General features: G+C 42.0%; 1 protein-coding gene across 5 annotated transcripts in view; it reads left to right on the forward strand.

Moving 5' to 3' along the window:
* Positions 1–24,920, forward strand: part of mib2 (MIB E3 ubiquitin protein ligase 2) — a 237,891-nt gene that overhangs the window by 48,645 nt on the left and 164,326 nt on the right. Inside the window, exon 1 of one of the 5 annotated variants that reach the window (XM_073032419.1) lies at positions 13,452–13,590. The exons of the other annotated variants lie outside the window; for them this stretch is intronic. The gene's annotated coding sequence lies outside the window, so the exon portion shown is untranslated. Of the gene's footprint in view, positions 1–13,451; positions 13,591–24,920 lie in introns of those variants that run through there. 5 annotated transcript variants of the gene reach the window in all.

Below are 24,920 nucleotides of genomic sequence, written 5' to 3' on the forward strand. Positions count from 1 at the left end.
TCGTCAATACTAAATCTAAAAGCGCGGGTGTAATAGTAATCAATAAGAAATAACTCTATCGTTGTCTAGGGGATTGTAGTGTTCTCGCTCAGGTGTAAGAGAACGCTGAACTAAACACCGAGGTAAACTGTCGGCAATGAAAACAGGATCGCAGTAAGATTAACCGTTTACTGTTCACTCTTCCACATTAACGTATGGTGAAAACTGTTGATAAAACAATACAAGATTTGTACAGTATTTGTTTCCTTCTTGATATCACATTTACATCGTAAATACTTGCAAAAGTAAACTACAACAACTACATTACATTAAAATGCAGCATACAGTCAGAATCTACCTACGCCATTGACTGCTTTAAATACACTTCAACACAAACTATCCCAACTCTTTAACTAACGAAAACATAAACCTTATCAACCGTCATTACTTTTAACGGAATCAGCGTTAACATTTTAATTCAACATACCGATTATTTCATGAACTTACGGCGTTGCTTCACTATGTTTCTAATGCGTAGAGAGACAACTTTTCTTGCGCTGATCTCGCACATGTGAGCCCCCTCCTTCCCGTTTCTCCAAACCAGTATTTTCCCACAAGACGCGGCGAAACCGGATGTGACGTCCTCGCATGCCGCGATATATCACAGACAACGAATTTACTTTAAACAATCCTAACTTTAACTAGAAAATGCTAACAAACGAATTACTAAGCGAAAATATTATAAACTAAACAAATGCCATAAAGGCAACACAAGGATAATGTATTGTCCGATGGAAATATAAAAGTCACTCAAGTTCATTCAGGCTGCAGCTTTTGGTTGGAGAGAGAGACGGAGATTTAGAACTTGCCCGTTTTTCCGTTTTATGATGTCGATCCTTCGAAATGGCGTCGGTGGTGATCTCTTCCTTAGCTAAGCCGCCTTCCGTGGTAGGGCCTCAATCCCGGGGCAACGGGAAAGGACACATGTGGGCCCTCCACCGGCTGTCGCTATTTAAACGCTGTCACAGGATTTCTAGCGTTTCTCCTGGTGCGTGTCAAAGGGGTTGTTCCCCAGACCTTCTTTTATCCTTACTCACGGGGTCTCAGATGTCAATCAGGTTGGGGAGGATGCCATCCCCCAACCAGTCCACGTTGCCTGATTCCTTGAGGGCATCGATGAATAGCACAGTGCTCAATACACAATTCCGTCTCCAAGAGACAATGGCAGGTTCCCGTGGCTTTGAAATCGCTGAGGGCCAGGACATTCCAAATGTCTCTCTCTCATTTCCTGGGTCTCCTGACCTGAATTAATAGCGATCTTGCGATTCTCAAAAAGGAGGGGGCACAGGCGTAACATTCCATACACTCCCCACCTGTTGTTTACAAAACTTATCCCTCAGATCTCGTTTAAATTTTTCCCCTCTCACCTTTAAGTCTACGTCTTCCATTTTAAAAGATTGTGACCATTCACTTTATGTTACCTCTACAAAGTCACCTCTCAACCTCCTACATCCTTGGGGAGAAATGTCCCAGCCTACCCCGCCTTTCAAAGATACAGGCCCTTTGACCCAACTAGTTCATGCTGACCACAGTGCCCACCCAGCTAATCTTAATTCCCTGTGTTCGACTCCTACCCATCTGTCCAAGTCCCACCCCTCCATTTACCTATCCATAAGACATAGGAGCAGAAAATTAGGCCACTTTGCCCATCAAGTCTGCTTTGCCATTTCATTATGGACATCCCTCTATTCTGAGGCTGTGCCCTCTGGTCCAAGACACCCCACCATAGGAAACATCCTTTCCATATCCACTCTGGCTGGGCCTTTTAATATTTGGTAATTTTCAATGAGATTTCCCCCTCGTTCTTCTGAATTCCGGTGAGTAAAAGCCCAGGGTCATCAAACATTCCTCATATGATAAGCCTTTCATTCCCAGAATCATTCTTGCGAACCTCTTCTGAACCCTCTCCAATATCAGCATATCCTTTCTAAGATAAGGGCCCAAAACTGCTCACAATACTCCAGGTGAGGCCTCTCCAGTGCCTTATAAAGCCTCAGCATTACATTTGCCTTCCTCACCACAGATTCAACCTGCAAGATAACCTTTAGGGAATCCTGCACAAGGACTCCCAAGACCCTTTTTGAATTTTCTCCCCATTTACAAAATAGTCTATGCTTTTATTCTTTATACCAATGTTCATGACCATACACTTCCTGACACACTATTAGACCTGCCACTTCTTTGCCATCTTCCTAATTTGTCTAAGTCCTTCTGCAGCCTCCCTGCTCCCTCAATGATTTTGATGATGGAATTGATGATTTTGTGCTCCTCCACCTATCTTTGCATCATCCACAAAGCTAGCCACACAGTCATCAATTCCATCATCAAAATCTTTGACATACAATGTAAAAAGACCCAACACAGACCCTTGTGGAACACCACAAAGTCACCAAGGCCGATCAGAAAAGGCTCCCTTTATTCCTACTCTATGCTTGCTGCCAATCAGCCACTGATTTATCCATGCAGGAATCTTTCCAGTAATACCATGGGCTCGTAATTTGTTAAATAGCCTCATGTGTGGCACCTTGTCAAAGGCCTTCCGAAAATCCAAGTACACAATATCCACTGATTCTCCATTGCCTATCCTGCTTGTTACTTCTTCAAAGAACTCCAACAGATTTGTTAGGCAAGATTTTCCTTTGAGGAAACTATGCTAACTTTGGCCTATCTTATTATGAGCCTCCCAGTACCCCAAAACCACATCCTTAATAATCGACTCCAAAATCTTCCCAACCACTAAGATCAGGCTAACTGGCTTATAGTTTCCTTTCTTCTGTCTCCCTCCCTTTTTGAAGAGTGGAGTGACAATTGCAATTTTCCAGTCCTCTGGAACCATGCCATAATCTATTGATTTTTGAAAGATGATTCCTAATGCCGCCACAAATTCTTCAGCTACCTCTTTCAGAACTCTGTGGTGTATTCTATTTGGACCAAGTAACTTATCTATCTTCAGACTTTTCAGCTTCCCGCCTTCTTCTGAGTAATAGCGACTGCACTCACTTCTGCCCTGACACTCTTGAACTTCAGGCATACTGCTGATGTCTTCCACGATGAAGACTGATGCAAATATTTATTCAGTTCGTCTGCCATTTCCTTGTTCCCCATTACTACTTCTCCATGGTCTTTTGCCAGTGGTCCAATATCTACTCTCACCCATCTTTTACTCCTTGTATATCTGAAAATGATTCCAGGAATGAAAGGGTTTCCATATGAGAACCGATTGATGGCTCTGGGCATATAGTCACTGGAATTCAAAAGAATGTCGGGTGGTGGGGGGGGGGGGGGGGGATCTTATTGAAACCGAGATCTCATTGTCTCTTTAATATGATGCAACACACACAAAATGCTAGAGGAACTCGGCTGGTCAGGCAGCATCAAAGGAAGGGGTTAAAGAGTCGATGTTTCAGGCTGAAACACCATTATTTCCAGTATCGACAGAAGCTCTTGTGTCTCTGTGATATGGTTTCTGTTCCCAGGAACTGTTTCCATAAGTCTCTTCTGCACCCTCTCACATTCCATCCTGTAACAGAACTTCAAAGAGTACAGCTCAGGAACAGGTACTTCAGCCCTCAATATCTGTGCTGACTGTGATACCAATTTAATCAATCCCATCTGCCTGTATGTGATCAATATTCCCGCTCCCCCCATACCCTGCCTGTTCACATGTCTGTCTAAATACATGTGGACAATATCCTCTATTCCCTGTTTGTCTAAATCAATGGTTCCCTACCTTTTTTATGTTGGTTGGGAACCCCTGGTCTAAATGCATCTTACTATTGTATCTTCTTCCAGCACCTCCCTGGCAGCACTCTCCAGGCATCCACCATTCTGTCTAAAGCAAAACATTGCCTTGTAAATCCCTTTTAAATGTTTCCTCCCTCACTTTAAAGTTATGACCTCAAGTATTTGCCATTCCTAATCTGTGAAAGAGACTGACTTTCTGCCAGATCCATGACTTTTGTATTTCTATAAACTTCTCTCAAATCAAAATCAAGTTTATTATCCCTGACATATATCATCATATTAAATTAAATTAAGTATTGCAAGAAGAGAGCTGAAACATGTATGGTAGTGTATATGGGTTCATTGTCCTTTCAGAAATCTGATGACAGAGGGAAAGAAGCTGTTCCTGAAATGTGTGTCTTCAGGCATCTTGTATCTCCTCCCTGATGGTAGCAATGAGAAGAGGACCAGGATCACCCCATTGGTTACTGACACTGTACATGAAACAATCCAAGTTTGTCCAGCCTCTCCCTATGGTTAATACTCTCTAATCCTGGCAATATACTGATAAACCTCCTCTGCAGCCTTTCCAGTAACGTCACATCCTTACTGTAATGCAGCCATCTATAATACACACAATACTCCAAATGTGGCTAGACTGAAGTTTTATACACCTGCAATGTAACTTGCTGACTTTTTACTCAGTATTCCAATCAATAAAAACAAGTTTGCCAACGATAGACAGAGATGGAGGACCTTCATTACTGCCCTAAAGGCCAGCGGCATAACAAGCAGTAACTAACCATAAGCCTTCTTTCGACCTTTTGAAGGATGGCCATTTAGAACAGAGATGAGGAGGAATTTCTTTAGCCAGAGGGTTGTGAATCTGTGGAATTGATTGCCATGGATGAATGTGGAGGCCAAGTCACTGTGTATTTTTAAAGTGGAGGTTGATATGTTCTTGATTAATCAGGGTGTCAAAGGGTATGAGGAGAAGGCAGGAGAATGGGGCTGAGATTGATAATAAATCAACCATGATGGAATTGCAGAGCAGACTTGATGCGCTAAATTCTGCACCTATGACTTGTGGTCTAAACCCCATCTACTTGTGTTGCTGCTTTCTGGTAACAAAAATGAATACATTGCTCCAATATTTCAAAAGCATTTAGCATCTCTTCTCTGCCTTCATATTCTCTGTCAAAGAAAAGGATTGTGTCTGTTTCTCAGACTGCCCTACCATTTATAGCTTACCTATCTCTCTACACCTCAGTATCCTTTATTATATATTGCCTCTTCTCATTCTTCCTACAAAAATGTATCACCTTGTATTTCTTCACTTTACCTGCACATTCTACCAGCCTGCTTATATCCTCTGCAGTCGATCACTACCACAATACTGGCATGACAGGAGTAGGTGATTAGATGGTCTCAGTTACATCTCACTATCTGGCACTTTTTTCAGTATGGATGCTGTTTGCAACTTCTTAGCCAGTGCCTGAATATAATTGCATGTGGGCAATTGCCATTTCGATAAACCAATCACCCAAAGAGGGATCTTGGAGTCCACGTCCATAGCTCCCTGAAATTGACTCCACAGGTTAATAAGGTGGTTAAGTCCAGCCTCAAATTCTCAATTGGATTGAGGTCTGGACTCTGACTTGGCCACTCCAGGACATTAACTTTGTTGTTTTTAAGCCATTCCTGTGTAGCTTTGGCTTTATGCTTGGAGTCATACAAATTGTTTTGCTGTAAAACAAATCTTCCAAGTTGCAATTTTCTTGCAGACTGCATCAGGATTTCCCTGTATTTTGCTGCATTCATTTTACCCGCTACCTTCACAAGCCTTCTGGGGCCTGCCACAGTGAAGCAACCCCACAGCATGATACAGCCACCACCATGTTTCAGTGTAGGGATGGTGTGTTTCTGATGATGTGTGGTGTTTGATCTGATGGCCAAAAAGCTCAATTTTGGTTTCATCAGGCCACAGAACCTCCTTCAAGCTGACTTCAGTCTCCCACATGCCTCTCTAGATGAGGCAAACTCTAGATGAGATTTCATGTGAGTTTTTTCAACAGTGGCTTTCTCTTTGCCACTCTCCCATAAAGCTGTGACTGGTGAAGCACCCAGACAAAATTTATTGCATGTGTAGTCTCTCCCATCTCAGCCACTGAACCTTGTAACTCCTCCAGTGTTGTCATAGGTCTCTTGGTGGCATCCCTCACTAGCCCCTTCTTGCATGGTCACTCAGTTTTTGAGGACAGCCTGCTCTAGGCAGATTTACAGCTGTGTCGTATTCTTTCCACTTCTTGATGATTGACAGCTGCACTCCAAGGGATATTCAGTGGCTTGAAAATTTTTTATATCCATCTCCTAACTTGTGCTTTTCAATAACCTTTTCATGGAGTTGCTTGGAGTGTTCTTTTGTCTTCATGGTGTAGTTTTTGCCTGGATACTGACTCACCAGCAGTTGGACCTTCCAGATACAGGTGTATTTTTACTACAATCAATTGAAATACCTTAACTGCACACAGTCTCCAAAAACAGATCCTTAAGCTAATTATGTGACTTCTAAAACCAATTGGCTGCACCACTGATGATTTGGTGTGTCATGTTAAAGGGGGGGGGGGTGAATACTTGTGCAATCAGTTATTTTGTGTTTTAGCTTTAATTAATTTAGATCATTTTGTAGAGATCTGTTTTCACTTTGACGCAAAAGAGTCTTTCTCTGTTTGTCACTGTTTAAAAAAAGCAAAATTAAATCCACTGTGATTCAATGTTGTAAAGCAATAAAACATGGAAACTTCCAAGGAGAGTGAATACTTTTTATAGGTACTGTATAAAACCCTGATGGTGGCTGTGCCCAGGCCACTCCATTGATGCCCTCTCCATGAATGTGATTGTATCTTCCTCTTTTAATTTGTTCCTTTGTTCTTTTCTGTCTCTTACTTAAACCTTTTGATCTGCACCCTATCACAGGCCCTGTCCATTCCAACCCTTTACCCTCTCTGCAATAATTATGTTCGTTTTCTCACAATTCCTATTTTGCTGAAGTGTTTTTGAATGTGATTCTTTCTCCAGTGATGCTGCTTGACCTCCTGAGTGTATCAGCATTTTCTTTCTATCTACCTATTTATTTAGAGATCCAGCATGGAAAAGGCCCTTCTGGCCTTGTCCAGCAAACCCATGAGATTTCACCTTACCCTAATCACAGGGCAGTTTACAACAACCAATTAAATGGCCAACCAGTACATCTTCGAACTGTAGGAAGAAACATGTGGTTTGGTAGTTTTTCTAGAGTATAGTGACATGCAGTGTTCAGTGTCCAATGAAAACATTGATTTAGAGTACTTTGGCTATAGTATTGAAACACTAACTCTGACCTACACCAAGTGCTGGAGGAGCTCAGCAGGTTAGGTAGCAACTGTGAAGGGGAATAAACGGCTGATGTTTTGGGCCGAGACCCTTCATCTGGACCCTTCATTACTCATAACAAAGGGTTACAGACCAAATCATTGACTGTTTATTCCCCTCCATAGATGCTGCCCACCCTGCTGAGTTCCTACAGCATTTTGTGTGTGTTGCTCTGAATTTCCAGCATCTGCAGAATCTCTTGTAAGTCTGACCCAAACTTCCTGCTGTGGATCTAGGAATCTCCTTCCTATTGAGGGTCACGCATAAACACTCACAAAATGCTGAAGGAACTCAGTGCAGAGACATCAACTGTACTCTTTTCCATAGATGCTGCCTGGCCTGCTGAGTTCCTCCAGCAATTTATGTGTGTTGCTTGGATTTCCAGCATCTGTAGCTATTCTCTTCTTTGTGATTGGACACATAAACACTAACTGTTTACGTGTGGAGCTGGGGGCAACTAAGACCTGTAGAATTGCAAGTATTTGTTACTTCTGGAGAAAATTCACAGGAAAAGCAGAAGTTTAATCGTCAAATTATTTCTCTTCATTTATAATTTTAGTTTGTCCTTTATAAGCAGTATCTAATTTATGCTATTAGTTTTGTTGATAAAATTCTTTAATATTTGTTAAAGCTTATCTGTAGCCTTTCTATGTTGATGCAACTTTGGAAAATCTGAAAATAATTCAAGCTGAGCCTTGTTCCAGGGCTAAAGTCTCCTAATGGTAGGCTTTCCATTCTCAGCCCAACCCCACCCATTCGTACTGCACTTGAAATATGTCCTGGAAGTGTTTCCTGGTCACTTTGTAATGATCAGAAATGTGAAACAATAGCTGGGATAAAGTAAAATGTAAATATTTCCCTGTGGAATGTTCTGACGTGCTGTATGGGAATTGGTGTGTAGTTTGTGTTTCCCACTCCTGGGACAGGGCTTTCCCCACACTCTACTGTCTGCAGCTGGTGAAAATTTCCTCTGGGCTCACTTTGTGCAGAACTTTACTCCCAAATAATGAGTTGCCTGTTGTCTTTGTGTGTGCACACACTTTATTCATCTATGTTACCGTGGTTTGAGAGATGAATGAGCAGTTAACATGAACTGTTCAATTGGACTGAATCCCATTTCAAACTTCACCTTCATTTTCAGAAATTACTGCTTTGAATTTTTAAATTCCTTATTTTAAACCATGCTGTGGCTTTCATTTTAAGAGGGCACTGGTGAATCTCAGCGACTTTTGACTGGTGGCCAATAAAATCAAAGAACCACCTAAATACTTTGTTAATTACTGGCAAACAATAGTCTATTACTTCCCTTTGGACTTTGCAATTCATTTGGATGTGGCGGAACTGAGGCAAGGCAGTGGGCTGAGAGCGAGATAGACCCGTAGTTTAATTGATTTAAGCACGGAACAAAATTGCACAGGTCAGGTACAGCCTGAATTGAGGTGGCAGGATCCAATCCCCAAAGTGTACCAAAGCCACTGAACCTAATGTTTGGATGCCGATTTAAGCGCTAGGCTGAATTGCTTTAACAGAGGTAGCGTTCCTCTTCTCCTTAGCTACCACCCCTGGAACCTCTGCATTCAGCACATTATTCTCCACAACCTCCATAATCTTCAACAGGATCCTATTACCAAATACATCTTCATGTCCCCCTCTCCCCCCACACACTCGGTTTTCCACAGGGATTCTCTCTCCATGATTCCCTTGTCCTTTTGACCCTTCTTACTGATTTCCCTCCTGGCACTTATCCCTGCAAGTGGAAGAGTGCTATACCTGCCTGTTCACCTCTTTCCTCGACATTGGTGAGGCCCTGTGTAGATTGGGCAACTGCTTTCGCTCTGTCTGCAACAACAAGCAGTATTTCCTGGTGGCCAACCATTTGAATTCTACTGTCCATTCCCATTCCAACATGTTGTTCCATGACCTTCTTTACTGCCACAATGAAGCCAAACTCAAGCTGGAGCAGTAACACCTCATATTCTGTTTGGGTAGCCTTCAACCTGATGGCATGAAGATTAATTTCTCTCACTTCTGGTAATTTGCCTCCCTTTCCTCTCTTTTTCCATAATATATTCTGATTCTTCCCCTATCCCTTCTCTTCCCCTCACCTGCCTGTCACCTCCCTATGGTGCCATTCCTTCTTCCCTTTTTCAAACAGTTCACTCTCCTCTCCCTATCAGATTCCTTTTTCTTCAGCCTTTCCCACCTAACCCTCAAAGCTTCTCACTTCATTCCCCCCCTCCATCCCAATCCACATACCTCTTCCCTCATCTGGCCTCACCTATCATCTTCTGGCTTGTACTCTTCCCCTTCCCCAACTTCTTATTCTAGTTTCTTTCCTCCTTCCTTTCCAGTCCTGAAGAAGGGTCTCAGCCCAAAACATTGACTGTACTTTTTTCTATGCTGTCTGGACTGCATTCCCCCAGCATTTTGTGTGTATGTTGCTCGGATTTCCAGCATCTGCAGATTTTCTCTTGTTTGTGAGTGTACAAGGGTCTTTTTTTCATGTTTTTTGGGCTTCTTTGTTTCGTGACTGCCTGTTAGAAGACGAATCTCAAGGTTGTATAATGTGTACATGCTTTGATAATAAATGTACTTTGAACTCTGAACTAGTTGCTTATCATTCCTCTTGTGATATTCTCATTTAAATTTCTCCCTCCTTGCAATAAACCTGTGCCTCCTAGTTCTAGGCTCCCCTATCCTGGGGAAAGTATCCTCCCACCTTAGGTAAATTATACCTGTACAATGTACTGTGTATGTTAATCAAAATGGCTTCTTTGTTCTGTTAAGAGTAGGAATGCTTCTTTGTATGATAAGTGCTTTCTCTCGCAGTTGTTTAGCTTTGGACTTGCTGATATCGGGATTGTATTCATTTGTTGACCAATGGGGAATGTTATTTTGTCTTGTGAGGTCGGGAGCTTGGGGGTTTTTGTGGTCTTTTCAGGGGAGTCGGGAGCTTGGGGGTTTTCGCGGTCTTTTCAGGGGAGTCGGGAAGAAGACGCCGAGGAAGGTGGACGTGCGCCGCACTGCTCGGTCGACCACCCGGGTGGTCCCAGGTGCGAGGACGTGGAGGTCGGAGGAAAGTGACAAGGGGTCGCATGGTTCGATGGTTGAGCTCCAACGATGTGCACTAAACTGACTGAACTTTGATAAGTTGGCGCCTTTTACTTTATTTTATTTTCCTTCATATATATTGTATTGCATAGTACTCTTTTAGTTTTAGTAAAATCTTTAAAGTGTATTCCATAACGGTATCTGGTGTGAGTTTGATATGGCGTGTGTGCGCGCAGCATAAAACTTGTTTCTCACAGCACCTGCGTGTACGGGAGGTGGGGTTGGTGTGTGGCTGGATCTCCTTTTCCCCTAGACATATACCAGCCTGTTGGGTAAGTGTTACATACCCATCATAATTTTATAAACCTCCTTTCTTCTGTAAACATGTAAGTTGATTTGATATCAATTTTTAACTTTAGCCCGTATCAACCTTTAGAAGAAAGCATTTAAATTAGGTTATAATTGTGTCTAGAACAATGAACAAATGAGATACTGTGGCAAATGGATTTCAGAATCAGGTTTGATATCACTGGCATATCCCATGAAATTTGTTATTTTGCAGCAGCACTACAGTGCAATACATTAAAAAAACTATAAATTACAGTAATAAATATACATTAAATTAAAATAAGTAAATAGTGCATAAAGAGAGCAAAAACAAAATAGTGAGGTAGTGTTCATTGTCCACTCAGAAATCTGATGGCAGAGAGCAGATTAAAGTCAGTCACAATGGATCTAAGAAAAATGGAAGATAATGATATAAGGACGAAGGAATTGAAGCAGGCATAGGCCATTCAGTCCCTCGACACTGCTCTGTTCTTCAGTAAATTTAAGGTCCCCCCACTGTAATTTCCTGAATTAACACCATAATTCCTGATTCCCTTAATATCTGAAAGTCTTTTCATCTTTAGTTGAATATAGTCCCTGACAGTGAACTGTTCTCTCCTCTTCCTGTGGTAGGGCAGCCAGAAATCTTAACAGTATGAACTTGAGCCATCACACCCCCTGCTCTTGTATTCTCGTCCCGCACTAATGAATGTAAGTATTCATATTGCCTTCATCTCCTTATCTGTGCTTCCACCTTCAGCATCCTTGTGCTTTGTCCTGAGGTCCATCACTTCCCCAATACTATCTGGGGTAATACCATTCATTGTGTATGTCCTACAGTCATGGAATTTCTAAAATAAAGCTTGATACCAGGCTTCAAGTAGCAAATCTTTTATTTTAGCACGATATAATGGAGAGTCCACATGTGTGAAATTCTGAGTTACAAGGAATCAGCTTGTGTTTATATCTAGTAGCAGACAGGTGAGCAAAACCAACCCCCCATTAGCAAGACAAAAAATTGATTTGTGGCTCATCCATTGACCCTTATTTTGTGAGGCTGTATTATCACTCTAATGAGGGATTTTGGCAGATTTGGAACTTAATTGGAAAGCACAGGATGACCTCAAGGTCACAAAGCTTTAGCAACAAACAGCTCCTTAAACCTATATTTCCTTCCACACCTACCATTACTACTCTTCCTCCCCCCCCCCCCCCCCCCCAAAAGATATAAAGTCAGACAGCACTACAGCACAGAAGTGCACCCTTCGGCCCATCTAGTTCATGCCGAACTATTAATTTGCCTAGTTCCATTGACCTGCATCTGGACCACAGCCCTACATGCCCCTACCATCCATGTACCTATCCAAACTTTTCTTGAATGTTGAAATCAAATTTGCACACATTATTTGTGCTCGCAACTTGTTCCATATCCTCACCACCCTCTGAGAGAAGCTGTTCCCCCTTAATATTTCCCTTAAACAGTTCACTTTTCACCTTTAACCCATGACCTCTAGTTCTAGACTCACCCAACCTCAGTGGCAAATCCTGCTTTCATTTACCCTTTCTAAACCCCTCATAGTTTTGTATACCTCTCAATCTCCCCTCATTCTCCTATGCTCTAGGGAATAAAGTTCTAATCTATTCAACCTTTCCCTATAAATCAGCTCCTCATTTTGCGGTAGTATGCTTGTAAATTTTCTCTGTACTTTTTCAGTTTTATTTATAACTTTCCTGTAGGAAGGTGACCAAAACTACACACTTCCCATCAGAGGATCATTTGTACCAATGTCGTGCATGTAGAGTCACACTGCACAGATTATGGCCCTCTGGCCCATCCCTTCTGTGCCAACCAAGATGCCAACTTGGCTAACCTCATCTTCCTGTGTTTGGCCCATATCCCCTGTCTTTTATCTAAATGTCATTATTATCCTCACATCTGATAAAAATAGAAAATGTGACAATATTTAGTGGGTCAGGCAGAAGCAAGCTTATTTTGTGAGAAATGGAGTCAGTATGTTGGCTTGAAGACCTTTCGTTCGTTCTGCTTGGGCGTTTACTAGATCTGCAGGGAGGTGGCTGGAAGATTTACGATTAGCTTTATTTGTCACGTGTACATTGAAATGTACAGTGAACTACATCATTTCTGTCAAAAGCCAAATGTCCATGGATGTGTTGGGGTCAGGCCACCATGCTTTTGGGGCCTACTCCCAAAGGCTCACTAACCCTGACCTATACATCTTTGTAATGTGGGAGTATACCCAGAGGAAAGCCACGCGATCGCAGGGTAACGTCAGACTGTGGTGGAAGTTGAACCCAAGTCACTGGCTCTGTAAAGTATTACACTTAACTGCTATGCTACCATACCATCCGCAGAAACTACTCAATGGACCAAACGATTCCTTTCAGGAAATTGATGTCACGTACGTCTGTTAAAACTGCTCTGTTAAATTATGCTATTCCCAGTATAGGAATGAATAATGAGGCAGGTTTTCTCACCTCCTCCTGTATTAGGCTCCAGTCTGATCACCTCTTCCTTCATAGTGTTGATTTGCATTTGAGCTGTTTGTCCTGAATCCCCTGCACAGCAGGGGGAGGTAGCTTGCTGAATTCTGAAGTCTCCGGGGTTTTGAGGATGAGAAGCCTATGTGTTACCAGAGCTTGTAGATTTGTTTGTTGCTTCCCCTTTCCATTCCAGCTCCTTCATGCTGAATTTAGAAGCTGCCCTTTGTGCATCTTTCATAAACTAGCAATGAAGTAATTGGATCAGTGGTGCACATTCTGCTTCATCGTATTGCTGGGATTACATTTCCCGCTGAACCCCGGCAGAACCGTCACCCTGAGAAATGCATTGGTTTGGCAGACAGCAGTGAATATTCCTCCTTGATCCTACCCTGTGCAGACTACTTCCTGAGTCCTGGCTGTAGAAAGCACATTAAAAGCAGTGTTAACGTTTGCTTGCTGAGACCATTTATCTCCCTGGAATTATTGCTATTAATAGTTTGGTGCATTTCTTCAGCTTGGCCAGGATCCCGACAGGAGGTAATGGAGTATGTTCTGTTTTATTTTGTGATCTGTTACCTTGTGTTATTACGATTAAATTAGTCTGAGTGATCGTGTGACAGTGTGATCTGTGAAGTTGCTGCGGTTACTCAGTGTTTTGTGTGTACTGGTGTATGTGCTGTTTTGATCTGATATATGAATGAATCTGGAAGGGTAAGCCAGTGCATTTATACATTTATTTACACGGTTAAGTGTTGAAACACACTGCAACAAATACAGGCTTTGGGTGTCCATTTTCCTTTGATTCCACTGTTTCTAATTAGTAGCAAGCGTTGCGTTATTCGGCACCAGGCTAACTTTTTAATTGGGTTAGTGTGGACAGATGTAGAAGAAGCATCGATGGAAAACATGACGGCACAAGCACATTGTTCCATCGCTTAGATCAAACCGAACTAAACCAAACCCTTGTTTACTAAATAAGTTTTCCTGCTTTAGACTAAACGTCCGACTGGTTTAACCCTACAGCATTGTAACTGATGGAAGTCTCAACTGCTCTCAACCAGTGATTAAACACGATTGTGCTATTAAGTTACCTAAAGATCACCAGGCAGATCTTCCCTGGTACCTTTGATAAATACAGTCAGATCTGTGCCTTTTGCACAGTGGGGGTTCTTTTATTGATCTTTGGGAGAACAGAGCTTGTACAACAGAAGCTACACACAATCCTGGAGGAACGCAGAAGAACGGGCATCAACAGTTGATGTTTCTAGCTGAGACCTTTCATCAGGACTGAACATTGGAGTTAAAGCTTCAGTTGCTAGACCATAAGCCATAGGAGCAGAATTAGGCCATTCTGCCCATCAAATCTGCTCTGCCATTCCATCATGGCTAATTTTTTATCCTATCAACCCTATTCTGCTTTCTTCTGTAACCTTTGACATCTTTTGACACTATGACATTTACATAATGTAAAATATTAATGGTACTGTGATTAAAAAGATGTTAGTTTCTTACTGCACTTATGCTAGAAAATGCACCTTGGTGTTTGTGAAGAAAGCAGTTCAGTAGTGAGCTATGAATTCCATCTCTGGTGAATTCATGGTGAGCTGATACTTCGTCTTTGTAATTAGAGCTATATTTAATTGAATTGCTGAGATAAGAGTAGGGAGAAACGGGGAACTGCTCAACAGGTGGAGATAATCCTTTACTAGTAACTAGCTGTGGATAACCAGACTGCATCTCTGACATGGACTCTAAGGACAAAAAAATAAGGCTTAGATAATGGAGAGGATGTTTCCTATGGTGGCAGAGTCTTGGACTGTAAGACCATAAGATATAGGAGCATAATTAGGCCATTTTGCCCATTGAATCTGCTGTGCCACTTCATCACAGCTGATCCAATTTTCCTCTCAGCCCCAAGCTTCTGCCTTCCTTCTGTATTTTTCATGCCCTGACCAATCAAGAATCTATCAACCTCTTCCTTAAACATACATAAGAGTTGACCTCCTCAGCTGCCTGCAGCAAAGAATTCCACAGATTCTCCATTCTCTGGCTAAAGAAATTCCAGAGAGCACAGTCACAGAATAGTGCGCTGTCCATTTAGAACTTCAGAATTAGTGGGTGGTGAATCTGTGGAATTTGTTGCCACAGATGGCTGTGGAGGCCAAGTCATTGAGTAGAGGATTAAAGCAGAGGATGACAGGTTCTTGATTAGTCAGAGTGTCAAAGTTTATGGGGAGAAGGCAGGAGAATGGGGCTGGGACAGATAATAAATCAGCCATGATGGAACGGCAGAACAGACTTGATGGACTGAATGGTCTAATTCTGCTCCTATGTTTTATGGTCTTAAAAGTGTACAATTAGCTGAATAAAAGGGCCTTCTGTAAATTAAAATAACTTCAAATGAAAGCAAACAAGAATTGGAATGTAGGAAGTTAAGAGACTGCAGGAAACTATTTCTCTTATGGGAGATAAATAGAACTAGAGGATATAATTTAGATTGAGGGGAAGAAATTTGGGAGCAATCTGAACGGCACCTTCACCACCCAGAGAAGGTTGAGTATGTGGAATACACTGCCGGAGAGAGTGGTGGATGCAGAATCACTGGCAGTAGCTTCTTAGCTAGCGCTCAGACTAACTCTAGACTTAATCTGGCTGAGTGGTGTCCTAATAACAACCTCTTACACAATCAGCAAGACCAAGGAGCTGATATTGACTTCATGAGAGAGAAACCGTAGGTTCATGAGCCAGTCCTCGTCTGAGGTGGAGAAGGTCAGAAACGTTAAATTCCTTGGTGTTATTATTTCAGGGGACCTGTCCTAGGCCAGTACATAAGTACAATTTTGAAGAAAGCGCGGAAGTGCCCCTACTTTCTTAGGAGTTTGTGTAGATTTGTCATGACATCATTTGACAAACTTCTATTGATGTGTGGTGGAGAATATATTGACTGGCTGCATCATAGCCTGGAAAGGAAACACCAATGCCCTTGAATGGAAAATCCTACAAAAAGTACTGGATATGGCCCAGTCCCTCACGGGTAAAGCCCTCCCCAACAATGAGCCATCTACATGGAGCGTTGTCACAGGAATATAGCATCCATCATCAGGGACCCCCACCACCCAGGCCATGCTCTTTTCTCATTGCTGCAGTCAGGAAGAAGGTACAGGAGTCTTCGGATCCATACCACCAGGTTCAGGAACAGTTAGTACCACTCAACCATCAGGCTATTGAACAAAAGGGGTTAACTTTACTCAGCTTCTCTTGCCCCATCATTGAAATGTTCCCACAACCAATGGACTCACTTTCAAGGACTCTTCATCTCATGTTCTTGTAATTTATTGCTTATTTATTTATTATTTTTTCTTTTTGTATTTGCTTGCTTGCTCTAGTTGAATGCCCTAGTTGGGCAGTTTTTCATTGATTCTGTTATAGTTATTATTCTAGAGATTTATTGAGTATTCCTACAAGAAGATGAATCTCTGGGTTGTATGTGGTGACAGAAGAAAGGAAATTATAGGCCAGTTAGTCTGACCTCAGAGGTTGGGTAGATGTTGGAGTCAATTGTTAAGGTGTAGTTTCAGGGTATTTGGAGGTTTATGCTAAAGTAGGCCATAGTCAGCATGGTTTCCGCAAGGGAAAATTTTGCCTGATGTATCTGTTGGAATTCTTTGAAGAAATAACAAGCAGGATAGACAAAGGGTTGATGTTATATACTTGGATTTTCAGAAGGCCTTTGACAAGGTGCCACTCACAAGGTTGCTTAACATGTTATGAGCCCTTGGTATTACAAGGAAGATACTAGCATGGATAAAGTAGTGGCTGATTGGTAGGAGGCAAAGCATGGAAATAAAGGGAGCCTTTTCTGGTTGGCTGATGGTGACTAGTGGTGTTCCACAGGGGTCTGTGTTGGGATCGATTCTTTTTACGTTATATGTCAATGACTTGGATGATGGAATTGATGGCTTTGTTGAAAAGTTTGCAGATGAAATGAAAATAGGTGGAGGGGCAAATAGTTTTGTAGAAGTAGAGAGCTACAGGACTTAACTAGATTAGGAGAATGAGTAAAGAAGTGGCAGATGGAATACCAGTGTTGGGAAATGTATGGTCATGCACTTTGGAAGAAATGAAAGGGTAGACTATTTTCTAAATGGAGAGAAAATACAAAATTTGAGGCGCAAAGGGACTTGGGAGTCATAGAAACATAGAAAAACTACAGCACAATACAGACCCTTTAGCCCACAATGCTGTGCCGAACATGTACTTACTTTAGAAATTACCGAGGGTTACCCATAGCCCTTTATTTTTCTAAGCTCCATGTACCTATCCAGGAGTCTCTTAGAAGACCCTATTGTATCCGACTCTACCACCATCGCCGGCAGCCTATTCCATGCACTCCCTCTCTTTACATTAAAAAAAACAACCTACCCCTGACGTCTTCTCTGTACCTACTTCCACCACCTTAAAACTGTGCCCTTTCGTGATAGCCATTTCAGCCCTGGAAAAATCCTTTGACTATCCACACAATCAATGCCTCTCATCATCTTACACACTTCTATCAGGTCACCTCTCATCTTCTGTCGCTCCAAGGAGAAAAGGCCAAGTTCACTCAACCAATCCTTGTGCAGGATTCCTTAAAGGTTAATTTGAAGGTTGAGTCTGTGTTGAGGAAGGCAAATGCAATGTTAATATTAATTTTTAGAGGACTAGAATACAAAAGCAAGGATTTAATGTTGAGGCTTTATGGAGTACTGGTGAGGCCTCACTTGGAGTATTGTGAGTAGTTTTGTGCCTTGTATCTTAGAAAGGATGTGCTAAAACTGGAGAGGGTTCAATGGAGGTTCACAAAAATGATTGAATGGCTTGTTATATGAAGAGTGTTTGATGGCTCTGGGCCTGTATGCACTAGAATTCAGAAGAATGAGGGGTGACCTCACTGAAACCTATCGCATGGTGAAAGGCCTTGATAGAGTGGATGTAGAGAGGATGTTTCCTACGGTGGGAGAGTCTCAGACTGGAGGACACTGCCTCAGAATAGTGGGGCATCCTTTTAGAACAGAGATGAGGAATTTCTTTAGCCAGAGAGTGGTGAATGTGTGGAATTTGTTGCTACAGGCAGCTGTGGAAGCTAAATCTTTATGTATATTTAAGGTAGGACTTGATAGATCCTTGATTGGTCAGGGCATGAAGGGATACGGGGAGAAGACAGGAGATTGGGGCTGAGAGAAAATCAGATCAGCTAAGAGGAAATGGCGGAGCAGGCTCGATGGGCCAAATGGCTTAATTCTGCTCCTATATCTTGTGGTCTTATGGTCATATATGTATTTTGCTAATATATTACTTTAAACTTAAAAATTAGACAAAATACATAATTCACTTAGAGGATGGTACAAGACCAGTGCTGGCAGAGCAGATTAATTCGGATTGGTGCTCACTGTTTGGTGCCTCTAGATGCCACAATGAACAGCTAGACCTCCCAGACTTTTGAGTAGGTATGGATTGGAATAGGTCAGGAATGGGGCAAAGAGCATGTCAGCAAGTAGGTAAGAGGTTGCCTTTTGGTTGTGGCTGAGGAGGAGTGCTCATTCCTATTCCTCTCCCTTCCCTTACCCTATCCACCTAACAGTCCTGTAAGTATTCAGGTCTGTGCCATCAGGACTGGCTCTGAGGCTCAGAGGGGAGGGTAAAGGCACACATGAGGCCTCTGTTGACAGTGGATATTGCATTCTATTAGTCTACTTTTGATTTGCAAGCCAGGTCAGTACGATATGGAGAGCAAGCTGTTCCCCATGCAGCAAGCTCCCCCTCTCCACACAGCTGATGAATCCAAAGGAATGGCAGAGAACAGAATCAGAATCAGGATCAGGTTTATTATCACTGACATATGCCGTGAAATTTGTTATTTTAGCAGCAAAAGTTCAATGCAATACATAATGTAGAAGAAGAAGAAAAATAAATAAATTATTTTATACATATAATGAATAGATTAAAAATCATGTGAAAACAAACAATATATATTTAAAAAGTGAGGTAATGTCCCTGCAGCAAATAGTGAGGTCAGCTGAGAAGATCATCGGGGTCTCTCTTCCCGCCATCACGGACATTTACACCACACGCTGCATCCGCAAAGCAAGCAGCATTATGAAGGACCCCACACACCCCTCATACAAACTCTTCTCCCTCCTGCCGTCTGGGAAAAGGCACCGAAGCATTTGGGCTCTCACTACCAGACTATGTAAAAGTTTCTTCCCCCAAGTTATCAGACTCCTCAATACCCAGAGCCTGGACTGACACCTTACTGCCTTATTGTCCTGTTTATTATTTATTGTAATGCCTGCACTGTTTTGTGCACTTTGTGCAGTCCTGGGTAGGTCTGTAGTCTAGTGTAGTTGTTGTGTGTTTTTTTTTTCTCTGTGTTGTTTTTTACGTAGTTCAGTCTAGTTTTTGTACTGTGTCATGTAACACCATGGTCCTGAAAAACGTTGTCTCATTTTTCTATGTACTGTACCAGCAGTTATGGTCGAAATAGCAATAAAAGTTACTTGACTTGATGGGATCAATGTCTATTTAGGAATCGGATGGCAGAGGGGAAGAAGCTGTTCCTGAATTGCTGACTGTGTGCCTTCAGACTTCTGTACCTCCTACCTGATGGTAACAGTGAGAAAAGGGCATACCCTGGGTGCTGGAGGTCCTTAATAATGAACGCTGCATTTCTGAGACACTGCTCTTGAAGATGTCCTGGGTACTTTGTAGACTAGTACCCAAGATGGAGCCGACTAAATTTACGATCCTCTGCAGTTTCTTTCGGTCCTGTGCCATAGCCCCCACCCCATACCAGACAATGATGTAGCCTGTCAGAATGCTCTCCACGGTACAACTATATAAGTTTTTGAGTGTTTTTGTTGACATACCAAATCTCTTCAAACTCCTAGTGAAGTATAGATGCTGTCTTGCCTTTTTTGCATTGATATGTTGGGACCAGGTGAGGATTTCTGAGATCTTGACACTCAGGAACTTGAAACTGCTCACTCTATCCACTTCTGATCCCTCTATATGTGTTCCTTTGTCTTGTCTTTCCTGAAGTCCACAATCAGCTCTTTCATCTTACTGATGTCGAGTGCAATATATTTTGATACCAGTAGCGTTGAGAGCCCCTTCATTCTACACAGAGGTGTAGCATTAGAGGTGATGAAACCAGATCAGAGAGAAATAAAAGACAGAAAAAAAGCATGCGTCTAAATCTGAGGCAAAGTTATGTTTGAAGGCAGGGTGGGGGAAGAGAATCACTGAAGGGCTGTGTGGACAGGCACAGCATGAAGACATGGCACTGTCTTCCCTTGGACTGTCCAGCTTCATGATCAGTACTTGCTGACAAGGATGGTGGGTTCTTCCCATTCATTTAATATTCAATATAGGAGGCTGTTTTAAATTTGTGAAGCTAACCTGTTCTGGCAGACTTTGTAATCATCATATGACAGCTGCAGATTGCCAAGGTTAGATTGTGGGTGAGTTCTGAGAGATCTTTGCTTCAGAGCTTTTATCTCTCTGAGCCACGGGATTTCCTTAATTATGATGGAAGAGCAGAGACTTAAATAGGCAAGTCGGTTTCCATTTGCAAATCTCAAAGCTGCTTGTCATAATAAACTGAAATTCTCTTACAACTATTAGATGTAATACAGGTCTTAATATTTTAAAATACTTGCCTTTGTAAGCCCCCAACTAACCAGTACATCTGGATTCAGTTCTCTTCATATTTGGATATAAAACCAAGAGCAAAACGATCAAGTGCTTTGGCACAATTTCCACAGAATCATGATTCTTGGGTTCACTTACAGATTTCCAGTCATCTGTCACTAGTTCAGCTTTTGCAAAGAAACAGATTTCAGCCTTGCAATGATTTGACTTCCAGTGTGTTCAGTGGCAGAGAGCTGAGCTAAAGGAATCCTTTCAACATCATCAATAAGGTGTGTCCTGTTTCTTTTCCCCCCGCCTCTCTTCCCTCCCCCGCCTCTCTTCCCTCCCCCGCCTCTCTTCCCTCCCCCGCCTCTCTTCCCTCCCCCGCCTCTCTTCCCTCCCCCGCCTCTCTTCCCTCCCCCCGCCTCTCTTCCCTCCCCCCGCCTCTCTTCCCTCCCCCCACCTCTCTTCACTCCCCCCCCCATCTCTCTTCCTCCCTCTGTTTTTAACTTGCGCAAAACTGGACAAATTGGTACCAAAGGTCATGTTGTTTCATGTATGCGTTACACTCAATGTGCAGTTTAGGCAAATATTCCACTTTTTAATTTATATAACCCTGTCTGTTAGAAACCAGCTCCTCCGTAAGAAACAGCCCTGATTGACGGACTGAATTTGTTTCCATTGTGGGCTCCTGCCAGAAAAGATTATACGATTGTTATCATATCACTATTGTGGAGGCTTGCTGTGCCCAGATTGGCGACATAATGAGAAGACTGGGGTTCAAATTCGCTTCAATGATCAGGATGTGCTTTGCGATATCCTGGATGTATTATTTAAATTTATCTTTTTCTTTAATGTTAAGCTAGATTTTGTTTGGTATAAAAAGTTGAATGTATTTTAAGTGACAAAAGATCCAGTGTGCTTTGGGTATGTGGTAAATATGTTGAAAATGTGTTTTCCATTGTTGAAGTTTGGAAGTTTAAATAAGTTTGTACTCCTTTGGTAAATCTCTTTTCCCACTGTTGTATTCAGTTCCTAATCGTACAATTGCATGGGTGATTTTTATATTTGGTGGTCCTGAAACTCGGCAAAAATATTCATCGTAAACTATTTTGGTACAATTTGTGAGCAGATTGCCAGAAGCATCCAGATCTGAGATTCATCTGTTGCACTCCTCACCCTTTCAGTAACTTTTGAACAAAAATAGTTCAAAGGTCACCAAAAATCAACAAGGTATGGGTGTGAGAAAATTGTCCAGCAGTGGATATGTGTACATAGTTTCTCATTTTTATTTTCTGTTTTAATATCAGACTTCTAAGTAAGCACATTTTTTTTCAAATAATAGTGAGCTTGGTTAAACTTTGCCTGGGTCAGATCATCGTCAAATGGTTCTCAGCGCTGAGGGAGGGCTGTTTCATCAGAAGAGCTGTCTTGGAATCACTTTTGAAAATGTGCCCTGTCTATTTTAAGTTCTAGAATGTTGTTTATAATCCGCTGACAATCCTTGATTTGGAAATTTATAACAAAATAGTTATTAACTCTGGAGTGGAATTGTGGTGGCCACAAGATCCCTAAATGTTGATAGTCTGCATATTCCAAAGTAATTGTGCCCTTTTTTGTGAGGTCTGATAAAAGATGCTAAGATTCTTTACAAATGGGAGAAAAATTCTTAGATCATAAGTTTTCTTCTGCACCAATGGTGAAAACTTCATTCAGGTAACATTCAGATTGATAAAGCATAGAAAATAGATCAGTACAGCACAGGAACTGACCCTTCAGCCCACAATGTTGTGCTAAACTAAATAAATTAATTAAATGACCAACTGAACTAATTGTATCTGCTGACACAATGTCCATATCCTTCCATTTTCCTCACATCCAGTGGTCCAATATCAACTCTCACCTCCCTTTTACTCTTTACATAACTGAAAAAAATCATTTAGTATCTGGCTTTATATTATTGGTTAGTTTGCCCTCATAGTTCACCTTTTCCCTTTTTATAGCTTTTTATTTGCCTTTTGTTGGATTTAAAAGCTTCCCAATCATCCAACTTCCCATTCACTTTTGCTACTTTATATGCCCTTTCCTTGGCTTTTATGTAGTCTTGAACTTCCCTTGTTAGCCATGGTTGCCTATCCCTGCCATTTGAGAACAACTTCTGTGGGAAATATCTATTTTGCGCCTTATGAGTTACTCCCAGAAACTTCAGCCATCTCTGTTCTGCCATCATCCCTGCCAGTATCCTCCTCCAATCTATCTAGGCAAGCTCCTTTCTCGTGCCTCTGTAATTCCCTTTATTCCATTGCAGTACTGATACATGTGTGTTATGTTTCTCCTTCTCAAATTGCAGTATGAATTTAATCATATTATGAATACTGTCACGGCTGCTATAGCTTCCCCCAGGTAGGATCATCTCCCCCCAACAGTACTCAAAATGGAGTACTTATTTTTGAGGGAGACGGCCACATGAGTGCTCGCCACTATCTGATGTTCTCCCTTCCCTCTCCTGATAGTAACCTGTCTGCTGTAGCCTTGGGCTGACTACCTGTCTATAACTCCTGTCTATCACTTTACTTTCCCTAACAAGCTGAAGTTCATCTTCCATGTTCTTATCCACGATGAATACAAACAACATTTACTAATTTAAATTCTCACCCATTTCTTTGGTTCTAGTAGCTTCCCCCAGGGCAGGTTGTATGGAACTGGAGAGGAACCATTATCTTGCCTGTGTTATGCAAGAGTTTAAACTAGATTATTAAATCGTCAGTTCCAAAAGAGTACTGTGGTAGATGGGAAGGTTGAGGCTAACGTAAGTGTTAATGTAATACAAGTGTTATGAAGGCACAGCCTTCAGAAGTCTCCTCAGTAAAGTGGTGACCACTGACTCAGGCATTCCACGCACCAACCACTCTCTGAGTGAAATACCTTCCTCTAATATTCCCCTTGAACTTCCCTCCCCTTACCTTAAAGCCATGTCCTCTTGTACTGAGCAATGGTGCCCTGGGAAAGAGGCGCTGGCTGTCCACTCTGTCTATTCCTCTTAATATCTTGTACACCTCTATCATGTCTCCTCTCATCCTCCTTCTCTCCAAAGAGTAAAACCCTAGCTCCCTTAATCTCTGATCATAATGCATACTCTCTAAACCAGGCAGCATCCTGGTAAATCTCCTCTGTACCCTTTCCAATGCTTCCACATCCTTCCTATACTGAGGCGACCAGAACTGGACACAGTACTCCAAGTGTGGCCTAACTAGAGTTTTATAGAGCTGCATCATTACATCGCGTCTCTTAAACTCTATCCCTCCACTTATGAAAGCTAACACCCCATAAGCTTTCTTAACTACCCTATCTACCTGTGAGGCAACTTTCAGGGGTCTGTGGACATGTACCCCCAGATCCCTCTGCTCCTCCACACTACCAAGTATCCTGCCATTTACTTTGTACTCTGCCTTGGAGTTTAAAGTTGAGTACATTTGCATACAATGCTGCCACTAGAAAGCAGCATTCATTATCCAGACTATGCTCTCTTCTTACTACAGGACGAGCATCCCTTATCCAAAATGCCTGAGGCTGGAAGTGTTTCGGATTTTGGAATGTTAACATCTATATAATGAGAGACGTGAGGATGGAACCCAAGTCTAAACACAAAATCTGTTTAAGTTGCATATACAGCTTATGTACAGCTGTGGTGAAACTCAGAGAGTTAACAGTCCACAATCTGATGGAGCTGGTCCCCCACAGACTATCAGAGTTGAATGACTGCCCATGACTCTGTCTATTACTGGGTTCTGGGGTTGTGATCGGCTTCTCATCCGCCAGCATTTTCAAACAGCCACCCATTCCATAGCAACTATAACAGGAGAAGGGGTAGTTTTAAATAATATTTTAATAATTTTGTGCATGAAACAATTACCTTCAATTTTCAGTTCATCAGGATAGATCTTTGTTTCTTGATCAGCATACCGTTAAGCATGTCTGTTCACTCCGATGCTGATGAATCCATTCTTTCAATACACAATCATGATCTTCATTTTTCACTTTATGCAGTGTATTTTCTATTTTTCATTAACTTTTATTCATTACATATGTGAGGTCACTTCTCAGAATATTCTGTGGTGCGCATAGACCTGTGCATCGCCTGGAAACCTTCCCAGCACCTTGTGGAATTTTCCATTTGAGATGCCGTGTTGGCACTCAAA

Source organism: Hemitrygon akajei, chromosome 29, assembly GCF_048418815.1.
Source record: "Hemitrygon akajei chromosome 29, sHemAka1.3, whole genome shotgun sequence".
NCBI lineage: Eukaryota > Metazoa > Chordata > Chondrichthyes > Myliobatiformes > Dasyatidae > Hemitrygon > Hemitrygon akajei.